Source organism: Durio zibethinus, chromosome 17 (genome assembly GCF_047325235.1).
Source record: "Durio zibethinus cultivar Kanyao isolate XHJ-2024 chromosome 17, ASM4732523v1, whole genome shotgun sequence".
Taxonomy (NCBI): Eukaryota; Viridiplantae; Streptophyta; class Magnoliopsida; order Malvales; family Malvaceae; genus Durio; species Durio zibethinus.
This window is the reverse complement of record NC_143178.1, coordinates 437,141-463,928: the sequence shown is the minus strand read 5'-3', so window position 1 is coordinate 463,928 and position 26,788 is coordinate 437,141. Positions and strand designations below refer to the sequence as shown.

Genomic DNA, 26,788 nt, shown 5'->3' with positions numbered 1-26,788 from the left:
GACCAAAACTTATGGCCTACTGGAGGCCCAAGTCATGGGGAAATAGCCTAAAATAATGGTACGATAGTGATCAAGACTCCAAAGTCTTAGGCACATTGTTTAGGTTTAATAAAATTAAGCCAGGCTCAGGTGCAAGTGCTAGTGAGTGCTTATATGAATTTAGAAGCCATAAAAATGGCATTGGCATAGTAAATGTGCCTGAACCCACCTTACCAGGTCATGGGGTGTATAGTGTGTAACCCAGCATGTGTTGATGGTGTTCAAGGTAACTACTTACACAAAGGGCTAGCCCTTATGACAAGTCGACAATCAAGTGATGGGCACGTGTGTCACTTCTAGCTTGGATTTTGACTTAAAGTCATTTAGTCATAATCCAACGCATGGTAGCTTTGTGCCACTAGCTATTCAACCAAGCACAATGACCAATTGTGTAAATCATTGGTTTCTCTCATACTAGGTTGAATTACTATCACGATGTTGCCATTAGTAGGGTAAAATTAACTTGCTTCATGACAGTCTAAACCTAGCTCACATTCCCTAGTGGTGGGTGAACAATCTAACACTTGGTGAATTTTGCTTCACAATGATAGGAAGAGCTGACATCAAAGGATCAAAAAACAACATCGCTATGAATGCTTGGCTGCCACAAGCTAGTTGTCCTTATGGTAACTTTTCTAACACCTCTAGCTTCAAATTCTGAAGGTCTAAAGGATCTATAATCCACACTTTCATGGTTCATTTTTTGTACTAGAAATCAAAATCAAATGAGCCTTTACCCTTTTATTCCATGTGAGATTTTGTTCTTGTTGAGCTTATCTTGGGACACTTATGTTATCTTTTAACAGATGTGCTATCTCAGCCAAAATCCCTACTTGACATGTCTTATGCCCAGATTGATTGACCAAGGCCAGCCTTGGGTCCAAAATAAGGGGTCATGCCTCACTTCCAATTCATGGAATAAGTAAAATAACATTAAAAGTAGTGGTATTTCAATTTCACTTGAGGCCTTCCATTTATCCTACACCTCTTAAGTCATTTCCTAAAGTCAGACTATAGTCAAGCTCAACAAGGTTTTCTTTCCCTGTTGATTCTTCCAAGCCTATTCCCTTGGCTATGGTTTTGATGGATAGCAGACAGGGATAGTGGGAATCTCATTAATCTATTCATGTGAAACACTAATCAGATGATGAGGCATTTGGCTACATTAAAGGGGTCATAGTTACTCTTGTCATTTACCCATGCTTGTTTGAATTTCTTCACTTTGACATTTAAAGCACTGGGTAGAAATCACATTATGTGAGCATATGCAGAAACCATTGCATTGATTTGTTTTAATTAAATAGTTGGATTCCCTTTGTCTATACCAATTCTAATTTGATCGCTCTCACCTAGGGAAGGCCCTTAAGGGAGCAATTGCTAGTCCCTTTGACTAGCACATGGCAATCTGCTCTCATCATGAGAGTAGATTGAGCAATGCATCGATACAACGGGTTTAAGATTGGGACCCCCATGCCCAACCCTTAGAGCCAATCCTTTTCCCAAGGTTATGGATCGATTTTGTGACTTCCCTTGCCTATATTGTTCCATCGACTAGAAGCTATTCACCTTAGAGACCTGATGCAGTTATAAGTATGACTAGGCATGGATGGCACTTGGTCCTTTAGATTTTTAAAGGCCACCAAGGGCACACTTGACACCATAAGACATGTGGTGCTCTTTTGGTTGTTGGACCCTACCTCTAGCAAAGCCATTTCCAGGGTAGGCAAGCCATTAAACAAAAAAGAAAACTATTCCTAAGGCCCCCGTCGACTTCTCCAAACTCCCTAATATTGTCGTTAGCTATTGCATCCTGAATAAGGAATTTTAACTTAAATCCCTTTTGAAACTCATGCTAGACATGCTATCAGATGAGCTTTCCCTTTCTCTTAAGATCGACTAACCCATGTACAAGTGCCATTCACATGAAACCTTTCCCCTCTTCGACCTTTAAAGTTCTCATTTGAATATTGGCTACTACCACCAAGATCTGTACCGATGGTCACTCCACCTAGGTTCACACCCTGGGTTTTGCCACGACTGTTGTGTTGTCCTACTCATCGAGGCTTGGCCCTTGCCCCAACAGCTAGGTATAGGTCACGTGCTTAAGTGCCATCCATTTTTTGGGTTAGTTGATTCTGCAAGTGACTTGTTTCATATTTCTTTAGTGGATTTTGACTTCTATGACCACCATCCTACTGTTTTAATCAACCAACACCCCTTATGGGTTCTAGGTTATAGCACAATTGGGCACCATAACTTGGCTTCTAGTTCATCTCGTATCACCAATTCTACTTACCAAAAATGGCCTACTTAGAGCTCTCGATTCTGTGGCACGGCTAAACAAAGCAACCATGCTGTCATGAGCCAACATTGTATAAAGCCATGACTGGGCATAGGCTATCATGAGCCACCCATGTATAAGGCCATGATTGAGTAGAGGTGCCAAGGTGGAGGGTAGATCTCATGGGCTAGGAAAAAGTGTCCCCATTTCAAACTTTGTAATGGTTCATGGTAGCATAGGTGTAAAATCTCTTAAGCTCTTTAAAGGGGTGAGCAGTCGACATATTGTTAGGCTATCTCACTAGCTAAGGTATGTGCTAGACCACCCATTTAGGGCTACCCCTCTGAACTCAATGATGGTGGGAAGACTCAATGCTTTTTTTGTATTTATTGTACTATTCTTGATATTAATAAAATATTTTTTTCTTATGAGAACATCGGGGGTTACCTTAGTTGGCTCCCATTAGACGTCGATATATTGTTGTGTATTCTTGAGATTAACTTGTGGCTTGTTGGTTGCCTATATATCAAACTATCCTCAGCTAACTTGTATGGAAATATTTATCCAAGTGCCACATAGTCTATTACTTCATTAAGAGAAAGCTTAGCCTATGACATATAGTATTAGAGCACAATTGAGAAGTGCTAGACAATTGATAAAATGGCTATGAGTGGTGGATTTAATGATCAACAAAGGATCGAAGAGCTTGAGGCCATGGTCGCTACCCTAAAAGTTCATATGGTAACTCATGATCCAGTAAAGGGGATCAAGATATCCCAATAGGAGTTATCTGATACTCTACATAGCTTGGGTGAGGAGACCAAAAATGCCTTGAGCATCCTCTAGAGAGAGTTTGAGGAGCTTAAGGCCCAAGTGAGTATGCTACAAATGGCTATGGCTAGGTCAAGTTTTAGCTCATAGAGAAAGGGAAAAGGGCCAAAATGCTAGAGCCTCGATGTAATGATGGGGTAAAAGATGTTAAAAAGCTTGAGAACTTCCTGTTTGACATAGAACAATTCTTTTAAGCTATGCACACATAATCAGAGGAGGATAAGGTTGCAATGGCTTCAATATACCTTGCCAAAGATGCCAAACTATGGTGGTGTTCAAAATTTGTAAGTAATGAATGCCTTATTAAAACTTGGCCAAATCTTAAGCAAGAGTTGAAAAATGAGTTCTTCCCTGAGAATGTGGAGTATATGGCCCGAATGATGCTTCCAGAATTGGTGTAAACAAGAACAATGTGAGAGTTTGTAAGGAGCTTTTCTACCTCGATGTTGGACATTAGAGATAAGTCTAAAAAATACAAGATGTTCTAATTCCTTGAAGGCCTTAAACCTTGGGCTATGATGGAATTACAAAGATAAAAGGTGCAAGATATGGCCATGACCATGGCTGCCACCAAATGTCTTAATGACTATAACAATGCCCCCTCAAAATGAAAGAGCCCTTTATCAGGTGGTAATAACTTTAACTTCGGGAATGGCAGAAAGATGGTCAAAGTAGATAGACCCTTCAATGAAGGATTAGATAAGAGGCCTTCTGGTTGAGACAATACCTAACCCAAGGTAAACAATGTATCAAATTTTGAATTTGAAGCAACTACTAGCTTGTTTTATATGCAAGGGGTTGTATCAGGTAGCCAAATGCCCACGTAGAAGTGCCTTTAATGCTTTGAGAGTCTCCTTTCAAGAATCCTCCAAAGTAGTCAAAACTATTGAAGAAGTTAAATAGAAGCCATCATGGATGGGCTCAATATGGTTCCTTAATGCCTTTTGTACCCAACTAAACATGATAAAGAAAGAATCTGTGAGAGGTTCAATGTATGTGGACCTAGTACTCAATGGTAAAACCATAAAAGCCATGGTAGATATAGGTGCAATTGATACCTTCATCATACTAGAGAAAGAAAAAAAGTGTGGTCTCTAGGTTAATAAAGACTATGGGTAAATGAAAGCGGTTAACTCGTTAGCCTTTGTGATCAGTGGAAGCTCCAAGAGTGTGATGACCAAGTTAGGGCCATGGGATGGAAATGTAGACTTCATGATTTCCCTCATGGATGACTTTGATGTTGTCCTAGAATTAGGCTTCATGATGTTGGCTCAGGCGATCCCAATCCCTACTGCTTGTTATTTATTGTTCTTGGGGGAAAACTTATGTATTGTGTTAGCCACAATCCTCCATAAGAGTAGGAAGAAAATGATTTCAACATTACAATTCAAGAAATGAGTAAAGAGAAGGGAGCCTTCTTATGTGGCTATGCCAATTTACAAAGATGGGATTAATGAGAGTTCGTGGTTATGTATGGACTGTAGGGCATTGAACAAAGTCACTGTGAGAAACAAATATCTTATTCCTCTTATTACAGATTTGTTTGATCAACTAAGCTAGGCCAAGTGTTTCTCCAAATTAGACTTGAGATCTAGCTATCATCAAGTTAGAATTGCTAAAAGAGATAAGCCAAAAACCACTTGTGTAATGCAGTATGGTGCATTTGAATTTCTTCTTATGCTTTATGGATTGACTAATGCCCCAGCCACATTTTGTACCTTGATGAATTAGATGTTCCATGACTATCTTGACAAGTTTGTGGTCATCATTTAGATGACATAGTGGTCTATAGTTCTATCTTGGAAGAGTACCAAAAGCACCCACATCTTGTGTTTCAAATACTATAAGACCATCAGTTGTAAGTTAAAAGATAGAAAAGCGCATTTGCTCAAACATGAATTCACTTCTTAAGCTATAATGTTGAATAAGGCCACATTTGAATGGACATGGAAAAAGTTAGGGCTATCAAGGATTGGGTAACATCAAAGAATGTTAGGAGAACTCAACTCATTTTTGGGGTTAGCTAACTATTATAAGAGATTTATAGAAGGATACTCTCGTAGAATCATTGTTCTCATAAAGCTATTGAAAAAAGAGCATAAATAGAGATGGACAAGTGAATGTCAAGAGGCTTTTGAGGGCTTTCTTCAAGCCATGATGAAGGACCTTGTCTTAACTCTACCTTACATTAGGAAGCCTTTTAAAGTTCAAACAAATGTATCTAATTTTGCTATTGGGGGAGTGCTTTTACAAAAATGGCACCCTATAGCATTTGAAAGTCAAAAGTTAAGCAAAGCTAAAAAGTGATATATGGCTCAAAAGAAAGAACTTCTAATAGTAATCCATTGTTTGAAACCATGGCATCATTATTTTTTAGGTTCACAATTTGTAGTTAAGATAGACAATGCGGCGGTTAGTCATTTTTTCACCCAACTAAGGCTCATGGTTAAGCAAGCTAGATGGTAGAGTTTCTAGCCGAATTTGAATTTTGTTTTGAGCACACAACTAGAATAACCAATTAAATGGTAGATGCACTGAATAGATAGGCAAAGCTAGCTGCCCTGAGGAGATTGCCTCGATGGTAGCTAGTAAAGTCACAACAGATATTCGTAAGCTAATTAAAGATAATTTGAAGAAAGACCCATAGGCCAATGCCATCCTGGAGCTAGTAGAAGAAGGGAAGTCCAAGTATTTTTGGCAAGAAAATAAGGTCTTATTGACAAAAGGTCCTTGGTTGTTTATGCCAAAAGTAAGAGGTCTAAGATAGATGCTAGTCACCCTGGTTGGCAACATACTTTGGCTTTATTGAAACAATGCTATTGTTGGCCTCACATATGGGAAGATGTGATGGACTATACAAAGACTCATTTGCCAACAGGACAAAGTTGAAAAGAAGAAATCAACAAGCATACTTGAACCATTACTTATGCCCACAAGACCTTGGGCAAGCTTCTCCCTTTACTTCATATTGGGCCTTTTTAAGGTTGGTGATCTTGTGTCTATTCTAGTAGTGATTGACCGTTTCTCTAAAAATGCTACATTGATTCTCGCCCAAAAGTATTACATCATGGAAGATATGGCCTGAATAATATTTAAACATGTAATCAAGTATTAGGGCCTTTCTTAAAACATTGTTAGTGACAGGGATCCAAGATTCACTAGGTCATTCTTGAGAGAATTTTTCAAGATCTTGGTATCTCAGCTCAATATCTTTTCAAGTATCACTTGCAAGCTAATGGTCAAACTATATGATTTAATGGGTTATTAGAGAAGTACTTAAAACACTTTGTTCAAGCTAATCAGAAGAATTAGCCTTTATTGTTGGATGTAGCTCAGCTTTGTTTTAATTCCAACAAGTGTTCTTCCATAAACAAAAGTCCATTTGAAGTGGCCACTGAATAACTATGAAGACCACTACATACATCCCTTGAGCAATATCGAGGGAAAAATCCATGAGCCTTCAATCTTAGTAAAAAATCAATACAAAACATAGAAATTGTGCAAGCAGACTTAGAGAAGGCATCGAACTACATGAAGAAATGGGCAAATAAAGGCCAAAAAGCACAGCAATTGAAAGTTGGTGATCTTGTTCTTGTCAGATTAGTGCCCGAACAAACCAGGTTCCTAAAGAAGTAAGATCATAGGTTGGAGCATAAGCAGTGAAGATCCTTTCCAAAGTTAGGAATGCCTCTTATAAAATCAACCAAAATGGATGAAGCTGCACCCAATGTTCCATGTGAACAACTTAAAGCCCTATCATGCAAACCCCAGAGATACAAGTTGAGGTGAATCAACTAAAGTTGCCATTACCATGAAGCCACCATCAGAACATCGAGTTAAAGAGATTTTAGTTGACAAGGTATCTTGAGTATCTCAAAGAATAGTTCATGAATATTTAGTGAAGTGGGAGAGCTTAGGACTAGAAGAAACTAGTTGGGAGAGAGATCATGTCCTCTAAGTATTCAAGCAAAAGATTGAAGAATTCTATGCCAACAAGTCAATGAAGTCATCGACAAAATAGGTAGGGGAGGATGTCATGAGCCAACCTTGTATAGGGCCACAATCGGGCATAGGATGTAATGAGCCACCCATGTGTAGGGCCATGACTAAGTAAAGGTGCCAAAAAAGAGGGTAGATCTCATTGGCTTGGAAAAAATGTCCCCATTTCAAACTTTGTAATGGTTTTTAGTAGCATCGGTATAAATCTCTTAATCTCTTTAGAGGGGTTGAGCAATTGACATATTATTGGGCTACCTCACTGACTAAGGTACATGTTAGACCACCCATCTAGGGCTACCTCTCTAGCCCCAACGATGGTGGGAAGACTCAATGCTCTTTTTGTACTTGTTATACTTTCTTGATATTAATAAAATAGTTTTTTTTCTTATGGGAACATCGAAGGTTGCCTTGATGTGCTTCTAATATGGCCTAATATATTGTTATATATTCTTGAGATTAATTTGTGGCTTGTTGGTTGCCTATTTACATATCAAACTATCCTTTGCTATTTATGGGGAAGCATCCATCCAAATGCCACATGGTCTATTACTTCATTAAGAGAAAGCTTAGCTAGTGACACATGCCATCTTGTCTATTTAAAGTTTGAGAATAGATCAAGGGCGTTGTGCATCCAATGCCTCTAATTATTAGCTTTACCCTATAAAACATGGCAAGGGCTCTAACTATCCTAAGGGAAACTTTAGAGGGAACCAGCTATAGATGGTTCGATTAGTCTTTCACCCCTATACCCAAGTCATACAAATGATTTGCATATCATTATCACTACAGGCTTTCACCAAAGTTTCATCTGGCTTTGCCTAGTTTAGGCATAATTCACCATTTTTTAGGCTCTAACAAACTCACACTCAAACCCTTTGTAAAAAAGTTCAAGGTTAGTCGGTGGTGCACCTGTGAGAGATCCCACCAATCAACTTCCTTGCACCTTATGGGTTTTTTAGCTCATTGACTAGCACACATGTTAGACTCCTTGGTCTGTGTTTCAAAATGGGTTAGATGGTGAGCCACAGGCTAATGCCTAAAGCATGCCAGTGTCGAGGCACGCCGAGATGATGTGTGTTGCATTCCATGATCACAGCGATAACATCTCTATAGGCATATCAAAAGCCTGGGCTTGGGCCACCATCATGGCCCATGTCGATCCATGCCTTGAGCTGATCAGTGAATCGACTCTCACTGTTCCACATCTTATCAAGGTGTATTGTCGACCCCTATCTACTTCCCTTTCAATAATTTTAAGCACTTTTTAACTCTTTTTTCAAAGTCTTTTTCATCTTTCGCTCATGGTACTTGTTTGCTATCAGTATCTCACCCATTTTTAGCCTTAGATAGAATTTAACCCTCGATTAAGGCTGTATTCCCAAACAACCCAACTCACAGACAATGCCTAGTGCTACAAAATGGTCTAGGCACAATAGGGCGCTCACCCTCTTGGCACCCCTTTTTAGGGTACTTGAACCCAGTCTACCATTGAGGATGCATCTCGAGACTATAATTTAGACACCGAAGGTGTCCAATTCTCAGGCTAGGCTATTCTCAGTTTGCTCGTCATTACTAGAGGAATCTTGGTAAATTTCATTTCTTTCACTTATTGATATGCTTAAACTTAGTGGATAATCCCGCCTAACCTAAACTCATGATAGGAGCATCGACCAAGTCATACGGGGGATCTAATAGGGTCTAGGTGGACAACAAGTACATGTCATCAAAGATGAGGCACATTAGGGGCTTTACCACTAATGGTCACAGTGCTATCATTGCCAAGGACTCACTTTTAGGCCAACCATGATCGATAAGATCACAAAAAGCCATCTTCTACCCCTTTCACCAAAAGCTCAATTGGCAGGGGTTTAAAGGGGGTGACAGTGCATGACACCTAGGCAAGCGTGCCCTTAGCCTAATGGCTTGGGGCATAACTTGCATTCAAAGACTCGATGGTTCACAGGATTTTACAATTCACACCAAGTATTGCATTTCACTACATTCTTCTTTAATGTAAGAGTTGAGATATCCATTGTCGAGAGTCGTTTTTAGTTTTTCATGACGAAAAGAGTCATAATGCCGACTATGCACACATCATGAACAAGATGGTGATGGCACATGCATTTTTTTTTCATTCTGGTTCTTTGGTACAATTCACACTATGGCTTTGTTATTCAGTCGCAGGTAGCGATACCAATCATTTCACCCCTCCGAGAGGTAGAATGAAGTGTCACACCTGCCTGAGGCTAAAAGGGGCTCAGGGCATGAAGGCACCATCACCCTTTCGATGTTTTGTTAATGTGTTTATGAGTCATTCATTAAGTGGGTTTCGATAATGATCCTTTGGATGATGTTCCTTCTATATGTTCATCTACTGAAACCTTGTTACAACTTCTCCTTCCTCTAAATGATAAGGTTCAGTGGACTTCCCATGATGTCACAAGGAATTGTCCATGTCACCATGATTTGAACACTTCATCAAACCATTCAATCGGTAAGAGCAATGGGTGGTGTACAAAGGGTAGGGACATACTCAACATGAGTTGATGACTTATGCTTTCTAGGAATTCCATGTTAAAGACCAATAATTACAATGATCTATCCCCATCATGATCAAATTTCAAAGATTACTCAGGCTTGTCAGCCAAGGCTATAGACTCTTTGAATACATCAATGTAGCAAGTGTGTGGCCAAGAACATCTAAGGGTATCACAAACCTATTATTGCCTCAAACTTCTTTGGCCTAAATGGCCATAGTCCCTCTAAGAAGCTAACCATCAAGGATCACCTCTGTGTACCTAGTTAGTAGGCTAAGATCTTGTTCTTTCATGAAGTTAACTAGACAAATCACTTCACCAACTAAGAACGGCCATGCACCACCACCCATAGAATAAAAAAAAAGCTCTTAATCTGTCAATCCTTACTATGTCTAGACCTAGTAAGTTTCCCTTTCTTAAGTTAAATTAAGCTATAGGCTCTACTCTTGGTAATGTCCTTTTGCCAATTCCTTTAAGTTTCAACCTTGCAACCATACTCCCCCAGAACCCAAAGACTTTGATTTCTCATAAGGTGCTGGTGGAGTTCTAAAAGTAATATCCATCGATCCCTGGCCAACATCATTTATAGTTGAGACTAGGATGGTATTTGATCATCTTTTAGCCCTAACTTTCATTATTGATTAATGAAAACATCCTTGGCAAATGCTTTTGCAGTTGTTCACCTTTCATAAATCCAAAAATTTCACCTCTAACTATGAAATTTGAATGCCCCTAATTGTCTCTATTAATCATTACTCCTATCTCGAAAGCCAACACATTAAGACTGAAATCCTATGATGTTATCCCATGCCAATGTATACAAGCACAAGTCTACTTTGAGCACTCTAATTTCTTCAAAGTAACAATGTTCGAGGAACGACTTAGCCAATTAAGGCTAAGAGAGCCTCACCAATAGTATGGAAGAGTAGCTTGGTGTTCACTATGAGGTGGACCGAATGACCCAATCCTAGTTTTAACTATAAGCTTTTTAACTGCAACAACTTAAATATATGCTATTGGAGCTAGAATTGCCGTAGTTGCTAGCACTAGACTTACCTTCCAATGGATCCCCATTAAGGGATTTAGATTGTACTTATTCCAATTACTAGACTCATAAAGCTTGGTATTTTTATTTATTTTCACTACCTCCCTATGTTAGGATTCGATAATTTGTGCACCTGTTACCTTCCTTGGAAGTGGTAAATATTTTTCAGGCTCCCTCTTTGGAATCAAACCCTAATTCTCCATCATCCATCACCATCATAGTAAGCCATTGTCCTACTATCAAAAGTTGATAGGGCAAAATTTTGAATGATGCGTCTCTGGCACATAGGCTATGTGATCTATCGAGTTATCATGAATCATCAGAGTAATGGGCAAAGCTTATGTAGACTTTTATCTAATGAATGCATCCCTTCCAAAAGTTGGGGTTTGTTGCACATATTAGCTCTAGAATTACTATAATTATCTGAGTAGTATATACCATCAAATAATCGATAATTGATTTAATAAGCCATTCATAGTTTCACTATCTGAATTAGTTCAAACTTACATAAGCATGGCTTAATCTTCGAGACAAGAATATGGCTATTTGGCAGGATCAACCAAGTAGCATTCCTTCAGGATGTTGGCACTGCATGGGCCTCAATGCACTGAGTGATGGAGATAGCTAACACAAAACACAAGCATTGTACATGTCAAGCTCGTAAAATGCATAGTAATAGATGTGCAAGGGTTGAGAGCTTGCACCTATAAAACATTCCACATCCAATAGCATGATCAAACACTAGTGCACTAATGTGGCTATAGAGGTTTGGGTGGCACACTTAGGATACAACACATGATTGAGGTTCGACCCATAGCCCTTAAGGATACAAGAAGAATGATGGATTGCCAGACATCCAATTACCATCAATTTAGGTATGTAGCATAGGATCCTGATTGCACCCCCAAGGATGATGACCATATGGGGGGAGATTAAAGAGGATGATGGGCTGACAATTTGATGCATCGAGTATGGAGCCTGCCAATATGCATAATCATAACATCACTTATATGCCTATTACATACAAATGGCAGCATCAATGCACACTAGTCCACAACCCACCCAATCAATTACTTGATGAGCGAGAGGAAAAAATGATGTACGAGGCCATGCCACAGTCGCTTGGCATGGGAAAAACACGAGCATGGGCCATAAGACTACCCTTGCCATCCAATAGGCAATAATGGCATGACACCACCAATGCTTGGTCTAGCCAAGACTGCACATGAAACCTCCGTAACCACTACCCTAAGGGGCTGTTGCTTGATTTAGGGATTTTTTCCTAGGGTCTTTGGTAGCATGGGCTACATGCACGCTTGGCCAAGCCAAGGCATTTTTATGGTCGACAATAAAAGACCACAGGACTACCAAATACTCAAGAGACTTGGCTAGACTAAGCCAATGACTGCAACTTTTGCTTACACCACTTTAAAGAGCTGTTGCCCGATTTAGGGACTTGATCTGGGGTTTAGGGTAGCATTAATCATAGGTATAGGTTTGAGCTCGACATAACTGAGCCTTTTTTCCATATGCACACCAACCAGTTAAGGCCATAAGCTTCTATAGGTCACCAAAGCAACTAGTTGCTTGACAACATGACCAGAAGGCATGCATGGCCTGGATTTTATGCTAGGGACATTGCCATGGATGTTTGCAACAACAAGCCTATCATGCACACCTACTCCCTTATGGGGGAAAAAGGGAGACCAGACAACCACCCCTAAAAGGCATGATAGATTTTACAAATATGTTAACAGTAGATATTAAAGTGTCTATAATGGGGAACTTCTTCCAAATAGGCATATATTGCACGAGGGTTTATAGGTGTTGATAGTGGTTGAGGCATATGCCCTTACTAAGGCCCAGCATGTGTTGATGGTGTTTGAGGCAAGTGCTTGTAGTAAGGGCCAGCATATGCCAATGGTGTTTGAGGTAACTACCTATACCAAAGGCTATTTTCTACCGATACTGATTGAGGCATGTGCCTTCACTAAGGGCCAGTATGTACCCATAGTGGTCAAGGCAATTGCCCACACCAAAGCTAGCTAGTGCCAGTAGTGGTCAAGTAGGTGCCCTTACCAAAAGCCAGCTTGTGCTGATGATGGTCAAGGCATGTGCCTGTACCATGTACTAGCATGTGCTGATGATGGTCAAGGCATTGGCTAAAGTTTGATTCTAGGCCTTGAGGATTGTTGAAGAACCTAGTCAATGGCATTGAGGATTCCAACAGTTGGGGAAAGGGGCCAGGGGGTGTGTGCACATGATGTATAATGGGTACTAGTCCTTAGCCTTTATATTGGCCCCTTATCCCCTAAGGAACCTCAAAAACTCACAACCCCTTAAAAAAGCATTGGAGAACCTAGTCAATGGCATTGAGGGTTCCAATAATTGGGGAATGGGGCCAAGGGGTGTGTGCACATAATGTATAATGGGTGCTAGTCCTTAGCCCTTATATTGGCCCCTTGTCCCCCAAGGAACCTCAATAACTCACAACCCCTTAAAAAAGCATAAGAGCTTTTACAGGTTTACAACCAATAGCCATTTAAGTGTCTAAAATAGGGATGCTTTCTTCAAATGGCCATAAGATCTTCTACACTTCGAGCTCTTAGCTGAATTTTTTTATGGATGCCTATAAAAATATAAGGATCAGGTATACTAAATTTAGGGCTAAAACTCCTTTTAAAAGAATTTTAAAAAATCCCAAACCATGAAAAATTTTAAAAATCATGAAAAATAAAAAATAAGTCATCTTGCCATGAAACTTCACATGAAGGCATAGGGGACTATTATATGAATTTACAAGCCATAAAAATGCTATTGGCATGGCAAAAATATGAAGATGTGCTTGAACCTAACTATTGCCCAGTTATGGTATGCATGATGCACGGCCCAGCATGTGCCAATAATATTTGAGGGAATTACCTACACCAAGGGCCAACATGTGTCAATGGTAATTAAAGCATGTGCCAAGACCAAGGGCCAACATGTCTTGATGGCAGTTGAGGCATGTGCATATGTCATAGTCTGCAAGTTGGTCCAAGCCTAAAAGTTCTTTTTGAGTAGAGAAACAGTTGCAATTCTAGTAGGACAAGGTCTGAAAGTTAAGGGGATCAAGCCTTGAAGTGTACTAAAGGTCCAGGTCATGGGGAACTAGCCTAGAATAATGGAACATGTAGTGATCAAGACTCTAAAGGCTTAGGCCTTGTGTTCAGGTTTGATAGAATTGAGCTAAGCCTAAGGGGTGTGTGTGTGTTGGTTAGCATTTTATGAATTTACAGGCAGTGATCAAGACTCTAGAGGATTAGGCCTGATGTTCAGGTTTGGCAGAATTAAGCCAAGCCTACATGTGGATGTTGGTTAGCGTTTTATGAATTTACAAGCCATAAAAATGGCATTTACATGGCAAAAATATGAAGATGTGCTTGTATCACTGGTCGAGACTCAAGCTTCAAGCTCGCACAGCTCCAAGACATAAGAATGGACTTTTTCGCATCTCAAATTAGCCTAACATAAGAACGGTGTATGGACACTTTAGACTACAAGGCTTGGCCACCTAGTATGTTGTGAAATGAAAGGCTACAACAAGTGCTTGTAGAAAGGCTAACAAAAGAATAAAACAAAGTTTAAGGCAAAAGTAAGGATGTTATTACTTAATGGTTCTAGTGTGCGTACAATAAGGGTCAAAATCTCTCTATTTATAACTGAGTCACCTTACAATTAATGCCAAGATACATTTTTAAACTCTAGGGATTACACTGGCTTGAATCTTATGATTTTAGGAGATAAGATACAATTCTTGATTCTAAGGGATTGGTGTTGCTACACAATCTTTGACTTGCTAAAATTGTGCTAATTATCCGACCTTCTAGAAGCCCTAAAAATTGATCCTCCTAGGATTGTGTTCAGGTGTGCCCACACCTGGGCTCAATCGTGTACCTACTCTTTGACCATTAATGCTCTTACCTGGGTTTGATTAGATGCTCGTGTAATGCTCACCAACAACTACCCTTGGGCTTAGCTCAATCCTACTAAACCTGAACACCTTCCCTAGGCCTCTAGAGTCTTTATCACTACCTACCCTATTGTTTTAGGCTAGTTCCCCATGACTTAGACATCTAGTGAACCTCAGGGCCTATTCCTCTTGGATGTCAAACTCTATCTCGCTAGAACTTGAACTACTATTCAACTTGAAGAGAACCCTTTGGCCTGTACTAGCTTATGAACCATGACACTTGAACCCACTTACTACTTGGTTGTGGTGCACATGGTGCATGGCTATGGCCTAGGATACCTGCACTTGGTGCACGGCCTAGCATATGTCGATGGGTGTTTGAGGGAACTATTTACACAAAGGGCCAGTATATGCCAATGATGGTCGAAGCATGTGCTAAGACCAAGGGCTAACATGTTTCGATGGTGGTCGATTCATGTGCATATGCCATGGTTTGCAAGCTAGTCTAGGCTTAGAGGCTCTTTTTTAGTCGAGCAACAATTCCAATTCTAGTGAGACAGAGTCTGATAGCAAGAAAGACCAGGCCTTAAGGCATACTGAAAGTTTAGGTCATAGGGAAGTAGCCTAAAATAGTGGTAAGGGCAGTGATCAAGACTCTAACGGCTCAAGCACGATGTTCAAGTTTAGTGGAAATGAGCCAAACCAAGGTGCAGGAGCTAGTAAGCATTATATGAATTTACAAGCCATAAAAATGGCATTAGCATGGCAAAAATATAAAGATATGCCTGAACCCATCTACTACTCGATCATGGTACGCATAGTATGTGACCTAAGCTCAGGATACCTATGCTTGGTGTGTGGCCTAGCAGGTGCCATTGATGTTCAAGGGAACTGATTGCACAAAGGGCCAGCATGTGCCAATGGTGGTCGAAGCATGCACGAAGGCCAAGGGCCAGCATCTTTTAATGGTGGTCAAGGCATATGCATGCTTCATAATTCATAAGTTGATCCAGGCCTAGGGTTCTCTTTGAGTCAAAGAGCAATTCTAGTTCTAATAGGAAAGGGTTCGATTATAAGGGGGACTAGGCCTTGAAGCCTACTAGAGGCCCAGGTCATAAGGAACTAGCCCAAAATAGTGGTATAAGCAGTGATCAAGACTCTAGAGGCTTAACACGGTGTTCAGGTTTGGTAAAATTGAGCCAAGCCTAAGTGCGGGCACTAGTGAGTGCTTATGTGAGTTTATAGGCCATAAAAATGGCATTGGCATGGCAAAAATGTGAAGATGTGCTAAAACCCACCGACTGCCTAATCATGGTATGCATTGTGCGAGGCTCAAGCCCAGGATACTCATGTGTAATGCAAGGCCTAGCATGTGTTGATGATGTTCAAGGGAACTGCTCACACAAAGGGCCAACATGTGCTATTAGTGGTCAAAGTATGTGCCAAGACCAAGGGCTAACATATCCTAATGGTGGTCAAGGCATGTATTTGTGTCATGGTTTACAAGCTACTTCAGGCCCAAGGGTTTTTTTTAAGTTGAGGAACAATTCCAATTCTAACAGAAAAGGGTCCGACTACTAGGAGGACTAGGCTTTGAGACCTACTGGAGACCCAGGTTGCAAGGCACTAGCAAAAAATAGTAGTATGGGTAGTGACCAAAATTTTAAAGGCTCAAGCGCGGTGTTCGGGTTCCATGAAATTGAACCAGCCCTAGGTGCAGGCGCTAATGAGCGCTTAGATGAATTGACAAGCCATTAAAATGGCATTCCCATGGCAAAAATGTAAAGATGTGCCTGAACCCACCAATTGGTCGATGGTAGTGTGCATGGGATGTGGTCTAGGCCCAGGATACCACGCTCGATGTGTGGCCCATCATATGCTAGTAGTGTTTAAGGGAACTACTTATACAAAAGGCTAGCATGTGCCGATAGAGGTCAAAGCATGTGCAAAGACTAAGGGCCAACATGTCTCAATGGTGGTCGAGGCAAGTGCATATGTCATGGTCTAAACACTAGTCCAGGCCCAAATGTTCTCTCCGAGTCGAGGAACAGTTCTAGTTCTAATAGGAAAGGGTTTGATTGCTAAGGGGACCAAGCCTTAAGGCCTACTGAAGGCCCAGGTTACGAGGTACTAGCCTAGAATAGTGGTATGGATAGTGATCAAGACTTTAGAGGCTTAGGCACAGTGTTTAAGTTTTATAAAATTGAGTCAGGCTCAGGTCTAGACACTGGTGAACACTTAGATAAATTGAGGCATGTGTATGTGTCATGGTTCGCAAGCTGGTCCAAGCCTAAGGGTTCTCTCTAAGTTGAGGAATAGTCTCAATTTTAGTATGGTAAGGTTCGACTACTAAGCAAACCAAGCCATAAGGCTTACTAGAGTCCTAGGTCATAAGGAACTACCCAAAACAGTGGTATGGGCAGTAATCAAAACTTCAAAGACACAAGCAAGATTTTCAGGTTTGGTAAAATTAAGCTAGGTCCGGGTGCATGCATTTGTGAGCAATGTGCAGTCACACAGTCAGACCCAAGTGCAGGTACTGATGATCAAAGTGGGTGCGAGCACACGATCAAACCCATGTGTAAGATTGCCTAAACATAGTCCTGGGAAGATCAGATCTATGGGTTTCTAGAACGTCTAATACTATAGCACAATCTTTGACAAGCTAGAATTATGCTAAGCCCTTGAGTTTCGTAGGTTGATAATTTTTTACAAATGCTAGCATCTAGCAATGGTGTTTGAGGTAGCATCCTGAACTAAGGGGCCAGCATTTGCTGATGGTATTCGAGAAAATAATAGGCCAACATCTGCCAATGGTGTTGGATGTGATTGCCCACACAAACCAAAGGCCAAGTGCTGTCAATGGTGTGCAGGCATAACTGATCCAAGGGCCAGTCGCACCAAGGGTGAGTCTGTTCCTATAACAAATACCAAAGGCATTTGGTTGTCATTTACTTGGATGCTTGAGGTAGAGATGTCATCCACCAGCCCAATCAATTGTAATGGAGAACACCATTCATCCCTTACCCCAAAAAGGTATAGTTTAAAAAAATAAAGTGAATAAACTTCAATGGGTGTGAGGGGAAGGGATGAATCGAAGCAACAAAGGGCTAAATCTTAGTGGATCATGGTTGAGTGGCAGCAAGGGCACTCTACCACTTACAGTACTCCATCACATAATTAAGTCATCTGCAAAGGATTCTACCTGTCACTTTGTGAGAATTAAGCTCTAAGAAGGCTCGCATAATTTGTTCACTTCAGAGGTTGCACCTACAACATGCACCTTTGAGGGCCATAGGCTTCTACTGTCGAGTGACGAGCGCATGTGCGCTTCTAGCCCAGATTCTAACTTAGAGGTGTTCATCATAATCTAGCGCATGGTAGCTTTGCACCATTGACTTTTGAACCAAGCACGATGACCAATTGTGTGAATCAACAGTTTTTCTCTACTAGGTTGAATTACTATTGCGACACTGCCATTAATAAGGTAAAACTAACCTATGTCATAATGGTCTAAACCCAGCTCATGTTCTCTATTAATGGGTGAACAATCCAACACTTGGTGAATTCGACTTCACAATAATAGGAAAAGTTGGCATCGAAGGATCAAAAAGCAATGTTGCTATGCATGCTTAGCTACCACTAGCCAGTTATCCCTGTGGTAACTTTTCTGACACCCCTAGCTTCAAATTCCAAAGGTATAAAGAATTGATAGGCCATGCTTTCATAATTCATATTCGTACTGGAAATCAAAATCAAATGAACTTTTACCTTTTTGTTCCACATATGTTTTCTGTTCTCATAGAGCTCATCTTAGGACACCTGCATTATCTTTTATCAAATTTGCCTTCCCAGCCAAACTCTCAACTAGGAATGTTTTTTGCCTAGATTGACTAATTGAGGTCCACCTTGGGTTTAAAAAAAAGGGTTGTGCCTCGCTTTTGATTCACAGAATAAGTAAAATAATGTTAAAAGTAGTGGTATTTCAATTTCATCTGAGGTCTCCCACTTATCCTACACCTCTCAAGTCATTTCACAAAGTTAGACTAAAGTCAACTTAATAAGGTCTTCTCTTTCTGTTGATTCTACCAAGCCCATTCCCTTGGTTATGGTTTCGCTAGATTATAGATAGGGACAATGGGAATCTCATTAATCCATTAATATGCATCACTAATTAGATGACAAGGCATTTGGCTGCCTTAAGAGAGTTATAGTTATTTTCGCCATTTACCCATGCTTGGTTGAATTTCTTCACATTGACACTCAAAGCACTGGATAGAAATCGCATTATGTGAACATCCTTAATAACCATCATAATCCTTTTGTTTTAATTAAACAATCAGATTCCCCTTGTCTATATCAGTTCTAAGTCAACTGTTCATCACCCGAGAAAAGCCCTTGAGGGAGCCTTTCCCATCCATCCCTTAGTCGGCATGCGATGACCTACTCTCTCCATGGAAGCAACTCGAATAATGCTCCAGTAGCTGATAGGTTTGACACTAGGAGCCCAGTGCCTAGCCCTTAGAACCAATCTTTTTCTCGAGGTTATATATCCATTTTGTCAATTTCCCTTGCCTACATTGTTCCATCAACTAGAAGCTATTCACCTTGGAAACCTGATGTGGTTATGAGTATAACTAGGCAAGGATAACATGATCCTTTAGATTTTTAAGGGTTATTGAGGGTGCACCAAACACCATGTGATGTGTGGTGCTCTTTCGACCACTAGACCCTATCTCTAGCTGAGTCATTTCTAGGGTGGGTAGGCAGTTAAACAGAAAAGATAACTCTTCTTGAAGCCCCTGCTGATGACTCCAAACTCCCTAACTTTGCCATTAGCCTCCACGTTCTGGCTTATGAATTTTAACCCGATTCCCTTTCAAAGCTTGCACTCGATGCGCTGTTGGGCTAACTCCCCCCATATCTTAGGATCGACTAATCCATGTTCAAGTGCTGTTCACATGGAACCTTTCCCCCCTTCAGCCTTCAAAGTTCTCATTTGAATATTTGCTATTTATTTCAAATAGTTATGACCTTTTGTTTTGTGATAAACAAATTGTTTATGTCCATACAAGCTTATTTGAAATAAAATAATACTAGTTTATTAATATTTCAAAACTTAATAAGTAAAAGATTTATAAAATGAATCTGTTTACTGAGTAAGCTCAAATTGTTATGACTGTTTGAGCAATTTTTTATTTCAAATAGTTAGGATATTTTGTTTTGTCATAAAACAGTTGTTTCCATTCATACAAGTTTATTCAGAATAAAATAATACTACTTTATTAATATTTTGCAAGTTAATAGGTAGTAGATTTAAAAAATATATCTGTTTATTGAACAAATTCAAATAGTTATGTCCATTTGAACAATTAGCTATTTTAAATTATTATGACATTTTGTTTTGTGGTAAAACAATTGTTTCTACTCATACAGAATTATTAAAAATAAAATAATACAAATTTATTAATATTTTGAAAATTAATAAAAGATTTAAAAACTAAATCTATTTACTAAACCAGTTTAAATAGTTATAACTATTTGAACAATTATCTATCTCAAATCATAATGATCTTTATTTTGTCATACAACAATTGTTTCTTTTCACATAAGCTTATTCGATTAAAATGATACTAATTTAATAATATTCTGAAAATTAATAAGTAAGAGATTTAAAAAATAAATATGTTTGTTGAACCAGTTTAAATAGTTAAGACTATTTGAACAATTATCTATTTCAAATCGTTCTAACCTTTTGTTTAGTCATAAAACTATTATTTTAGTTCATACAAACTTATTCGGAATAAAATAATACTAATGTATTAATATTCAAAAAATTAATAAGCAAGAGATTTAAAAAAATAAATCTATTTACTGAATAATTTTAATTAGATATGACTATTTGAACAATTATCTATTTAAAATTGTTTTAACATTTTGTCTTGTCATAAAACAATTGTTTCAATTAATAAACGTATCCGAAATAAAATAATACTACTTTATTAATATTTTAAAAATTATTAAGCAAGAGATTTAAAAACTAAAGCTATTTTTTAAAGCAATTCTAATAGTTATGACTATTTGGACAAATATCAATCTCAAATCATTATGATCTTTATTTTGTCATAAAACAATTGTTTCTGATCATACAAGTTAATTCAGATAAAAATAATACTAATTTAATAATATTTTCAAAATTAATAAATAATTTAAAAAATAAATGTGTTTATTGAATCAATTCAAATAGTTAAGATTATTAGAATAATTATGTATTTCAAATCATTCTGACCTTTTTGTTTAGTCATAAAATAATTGTTTTAGTTCAAACAAGCTTATTCGAAAGAAAATAATACTAAGTTATTAACTTTCAAAAAATTAATAAGCAAGAGATTTGAAAAATAAATCTGTTTACTGAACAAGTTCAAATAGCTATAACTATTTAAATAATTATATATTTAAAATTGATATGAACTTTTGTTTTATAATAAAACAATTGTTTTAGTTCATAAAAGTTTATTCAAAATAAAATAATACTAGTTTATTAATATTTTAAAAATTAATAAGAGATTTAAAAAATAAATCAGTTTACTGAATCAGTTTAAATAATTACGAATATTTAAATAATTATTTATTTCAAATCATTATTATCTTTCATTTTGTCATAAAACAATTGTTTTTGAACATACAAGCTTGTTTGAAATAAAATTGTTAGTACTTTTCGTTTTGTCATAAAACAATAATTTTTGAACATACAAGTTTATTTGAAATAAAATAATACTAATTTATTAATATTTCAAGAATTAGTATGAGATTCAAAAAAATAAATCTATTTACTGAATAAATTCAAATAGTTATGACTATTTAAACAATTATCTATTTCAAATTATTACAACCTTTTGTTCTGTCATAAAATAATTATTTCTGTCATATAAATTTATTTAGAATAAAATAATACTAAATTAATAATATTCTAAAAATTCATAACTAAGAGATTTAAAAAATAAATTTGTTTGTCAAACAAGTTCAAATAGTTATGACTATATGAATAATTATCTATTATTTTAAATTGTTATAACCTTTGTTTTGTTATAAAACAATTATTTCAACTCATCCAAGTTTATTCATAATAAAATAAAACTAATTTATTAATATTTTAAAATTTTATAAGAGATTTAAAAAATAATGTTATTTATGGAACCACTTCAAAATAATTATACCTATTTGAACAATTATATATTTTAATTTGTTATAACCTTTTGTTTTCTCATAAAATAATTATTTCTATTCATACAAGCTTATTCAAAATAAAATAATACTAATCTAATAATATTTTGACAATTAATAACTAAGAGATTTAAAAAATAAATTTGTTTAACTATTTGTACCGGTCAAGCCAATAGATTCATTTTTTAAATCCGTTATTTATTAATTTTTAGAATATCAATAAACTAGCATACTTTATTCTAAATAAGACTATATCAATAGAAACAATTGTTTAATGATAAAACAAATGGTTATAATGATTTGAAATAAATAATCGTTCAAATTGTTATAACTACTTGAATTGGTTTGGCAAATAGATTTATTATTTTAAATCTCTTATTAATTTTCAAAATATTAAAAAATAAATGTTATTTTATTCAAAACAAACTTATATGAACAAAAATATTTGTTTTACAATAAAACAAAAGGTCATAACGATTTGAAATAGATAATTATTCATATAGCCTTAATTATTTGAATTAGTTCGACAAATAAATTTATTTTTTAAATCTCTTAGTTATTGGTTTTCATAATATTATTAGATAAGTATTATTTTATTCTAAATAAGCTTTTGTGAACATAAATAATTATTTTATGATTTGAAATATATAATTATTTAAATAGTAATAACTATTTAAACTGGTCCAGTAAGTATATTTATTTTTTAATTCTCCTACTTATTAGTTTTTGAAATATTAATAAATTAATATTATTTTATTTCAAATAAACTTGCATGATGAAAAACAATTGTTTTATAACAAAATAAAAAGTTCATAACGATTTGAAATAGTTAATTGTTCAAATGGCCATAATTATTTGAACTAATTTAATAAACTGATTTATTTTTTAAATCTCCAACTTCTCAATGTTTGAAATATTAATAAAGTAATAGTTTTATGATAAAACAAAAGTTTATAACAATTTTAAATAGTTAATTGTTCAAAAAGTCATAACTATTTAAACTTATTCAGTAAACAGATTTATTTTTTTAAATTTCTTGCTTATTAGTTTTATAAATGTCAATAAAATTATATTATTTTATTTCAAATTAGCTTGTATGAACTAAAAAGAAAAAATTTCTGACAAAACAAAAGATCAGAATGATTTGAAATAGACAATTATTCTAATAGTCTTAACTATTATAACTAGTTCAGCAAGCACATATATTTTTTAAATCTCTTACTTATTAATTTTTAGAGCATTATTAGTTTAGCATTATTTTATTCAAAACAAGCTTGCATGAACAGAAACAATTTGTTTTATGACAAAACAAAGATCATACTATTTGAGATAGGTAATTGTTGAAATAGTCATAACTATTTAAATTGATTTGGTAAACAGATTTAGCTTTTAAATGTCTTATTAATTTTTGAAATATTAACAAATTAGTATTACTTGATTCTAAATAATTTTGTATGAACAAAACAATTGTTTTACAACAAAACAAAATGCCATAAGGATTTGAAATAAATAATAGTTCAAATGGATATGACTATTTCAATTTGTTTAGCAAACATATTTATTTTTTAAATCTCTAACTTATTAATTTTTAGAATATTAATAAATTAGTATTATTTTATTTCAAATAAACTTGTATGAATATAAACAATTGTTTTATGACAAAATAAAATATCATAATTATTTGAAATAAATAATTGTTCAAATAGTCATAACTATTTGAACTCACTCGTTAAACAGATTTATTTTTTAAATCTTTTAATTATTAATTTTTAGAATTTTAATATATTAGTATTATTTCTATTCCTAATAAGTTTTTATGAGCAAAAATAATTAGTTTATGATGAAACAAAAGATCATAAGATTTGAAATAGATAATTGTTCAAATAGTCATAACTATTCGAATGTGTTTAGAAAACCTTTTTTTCTTATTAATTTTTGGAATATTAATAAATTTAAATTATTTTATTCAAAATAAGCTTGCATGAATAAAGCCAAATATTTTGTGGCAAAACGAAAGATCATAATGTTTTAAAAATAGATAATTGTTCATATAGTCATAACTATTTGAACTTATTTGGTAAATAGATTCTTTTTTTTGTTCTCTTACTTATTAATTTTGGGAATATTAATAAATTAGTATTATTTTACTTCAAATAAACTTATATGAACTGAAACAATTGTTTTATTACAAAAGAAAAAGTTATAATGATTTGAAATAGATAATTATTTAAATAATCATGACTATTTGAACTTATTTGGCAAACATATTTATTTTTTAAAATCTTTTACTTATTAATTATCGAAATATTAATAAATTAATATTATTTTAATTTAAATAAACTTGTATGAACAGAAACAATTGTTTTATGATACAACAAAAAGCCATAACAAGTTGAAATAAATAATTCCACAAATAGTCATAACGATTTAAACTTGTTTGGTAAACAAATTTATTTTTTAAATCTTTTACATTTTTAATTGTCTTAATATTAATAAATTTGATTTATATTATTTGAAATAAGATTGTATGAATAGATAAAATTCTTTTGTGACAAAATAAAAGGTTATAGCGATTTCAAATAGATAATTGTTCAAACAGTCATAATTATTTAAATTTTTTCAGTAAATAGATTCATCTTTTTAAATTTCTTTATTATTAATTTTTGAATTACTAATAAATTAGTATTATTTTATTTCAAATAAGCTTATATGAACTAAAACATTTCTTTTATGGCAAAACAAAAGGTCATAACAATTTGAAATAGATAATTATTCAAAAAATCATGATTATTTGATCTAGTTCAGTAAACATATTTATTTTTTAAATTTTACATATAAATTGCTAAAATATTAATAAATTAGTATTATTTTAGTCCAAATAAGCATGTATGAACAAAAACAATTATTTTATAACAGAACAAAAAGTCATAAGATTTAAAATAAATAATTGTTCAAATAGTCAAAACTATTTGAACTAGTTTGATAAATAGATTTATTTTTTAAATCTCTTATTAATATTTGAAATATTAATAGATTAGTATTATTTTATTCCGCACAAACTTATATGAACAAAAGTATTTGTTTTTTGACAAAACAAAAGGTCATAATGATTTAAAATAGATAATTATTCAAATAATCATAATTATTTAAACTGGATAGGTAAATAGAATTATTTTTAAAATCTCTTACTTATTTATTTTTGAAATATTAATAAATTCATTTTATTTTATTCGAAGTAAGCTATTATGAATTTAAAAAAACTTATTTTATGACAAAACAAAAGGTCATAATGATTTGAAATAGATAACTGTTCATGTAGTCTTAAATATTGGAACTTATTCGACAAATAAATTTATTTTTTAATTCTCTTAGCTTTTAATTTTCATAATATTATTATATTAGTATTATTTTATTTCGAATAAGATTGTATGAAGAAAAATAATTGTTTTATGACAAAACAAAAGGTTATAACAATTTGAAGTTTACAATTGTTCAAATAGTCATTGCTGTTTGAACTAGTTCGGTAAATAGATTTATTTTTTAAATCTTTTACTTATTAATTTTTAAAAGATTAATAAATAGTATTATTGTATTCCGAATAAAATTGAATGCTCAAATACAATTGTTATGTTACAAAACAAAAGGTAATAACAACTTGAAATAGATAATTAATAACATAATCATAATTATTTGAATTGATTCGATAAATAGATTCACTTTTTTAATAACTTACTTATTAATTTTTGGAATATTAATAAATTAGTATTATTTTATTTTGAATAAGCTTCTATGACCTGAAACAATTGTTTTATGATAAAACAAATGGTCATAATGATTTCAAATAGATAATTGTTCATATAGTCTTAACTGTTTGAGCTACTTCAGCAAATAGATTTATTTTTAAATCTCTTAGTTATTAATTTTGGGAATATTATTAAATTAGTATTATTTTATTCCAAATAAGCTTATATGAATTGAAACAATTATTTATGATAGAACAAAAGGTTACAACAATTTAAAATAGATAATTGCTTAAATAGGAACTAATTCAGTAAATAGATATATTTTTTAAATCTTCTTCCTATTAAGTTTTGAAATTTTAATAAATTAATATTATTTTGTTCCAAATAGGCTTGTATGATGAAAAACAATTATTTTATAAAAAAACAAAAGTTTGTAATGACTTGAAATATATAATTGTTCAAATGGCCATAATTATTTGAACTAGTTCGATGTATTTTTTAAATCTCTAATATATCAATTTTTGAAGTGTTAATAAAGTAATATTATTTTATTTCAGATAAGCTTTTATAAATTGAAAAAATTTTTTATGATAAAACAAAAGGTCATATTTATTTTAAATAGATAATTATTCAAATAGTCATAACTATTTGAACTTGTTTGATAAATAAATTTATTTTTTAAAATTTTTTATTTATTAATTTTTTGAATGCTAATAAATTAGTATTATTTTATTTTAAATAAGCATGTATGAATTTAAAATACTATTTTATGACAAGCAAAAGGTCAAAACGATTTGAAATAGATAATTGTTCTAATTTTCTTATCTATTTGAATTAGTTTGGCAAACACATTTATTTTTTAAATCTTTTATCTATTTTTAGAATATTATTAATTTATCAATATTTTACTCCAAATAAGCTTGTATGAACAAAAACCATTGCCTTATGACAAAAAAATATCATAATGATTTGAGATAGATAATTGTTCAAAAAATCATAATTATTTGAATTGGTTCAATACAAAGATTTAGTTTTTAAATCTTTTATTAATTTTTGAAATATTAATAAATTAGTATCATTTTATTTTGAATAATTTTGTATGAATAGAAACAATTATTTTATGACAAAACAAAATAT

At 34.5% G+C, this 26,788-nt stretch overlaps 1 non-coding gene and 3 pseudogenes across 1 annotated transcript; all 4 read right to left on the bottom strand.

The window, feature by feature from the left end:
• Window positions 1-174: 174 nt before the first annotated feature.
• On the bottom strand, window positions 175-8,805 carry LOC149513915 (25S ribosomal RNA; annotated as a pseudogene).
• Window positions 8,806-9,038: 233 nt separating this feature from the next.
• On the bottom strand, window positions 9,039-9,194 carry LOC149513914 (5.8S ribosomal RNA). Its single transcript, XR_016329447.1, has one exon. It is a non-coding gene; the product is annotated as a 5.8S ribosomal RNA (ribosomal RNA).
• Window positions 9,195-9,498: 304 nt separating this feature from the next.
• Window positions 9,499-11,298, bottom strand: LOC149513913 (18S ribosomal RNA; annotated as a pseudogene).
• A 6,475-nt stretch (window positions 11,299-17,773) lies between these two features.
• On the bottom strand, window positions 17,774-20,221 carry LOC149513912 (25S ribosomal RNA; annotated as a pseudogene).
• Window positions 20,222-26,788: the final 6,567 nt, after the last annotated feature.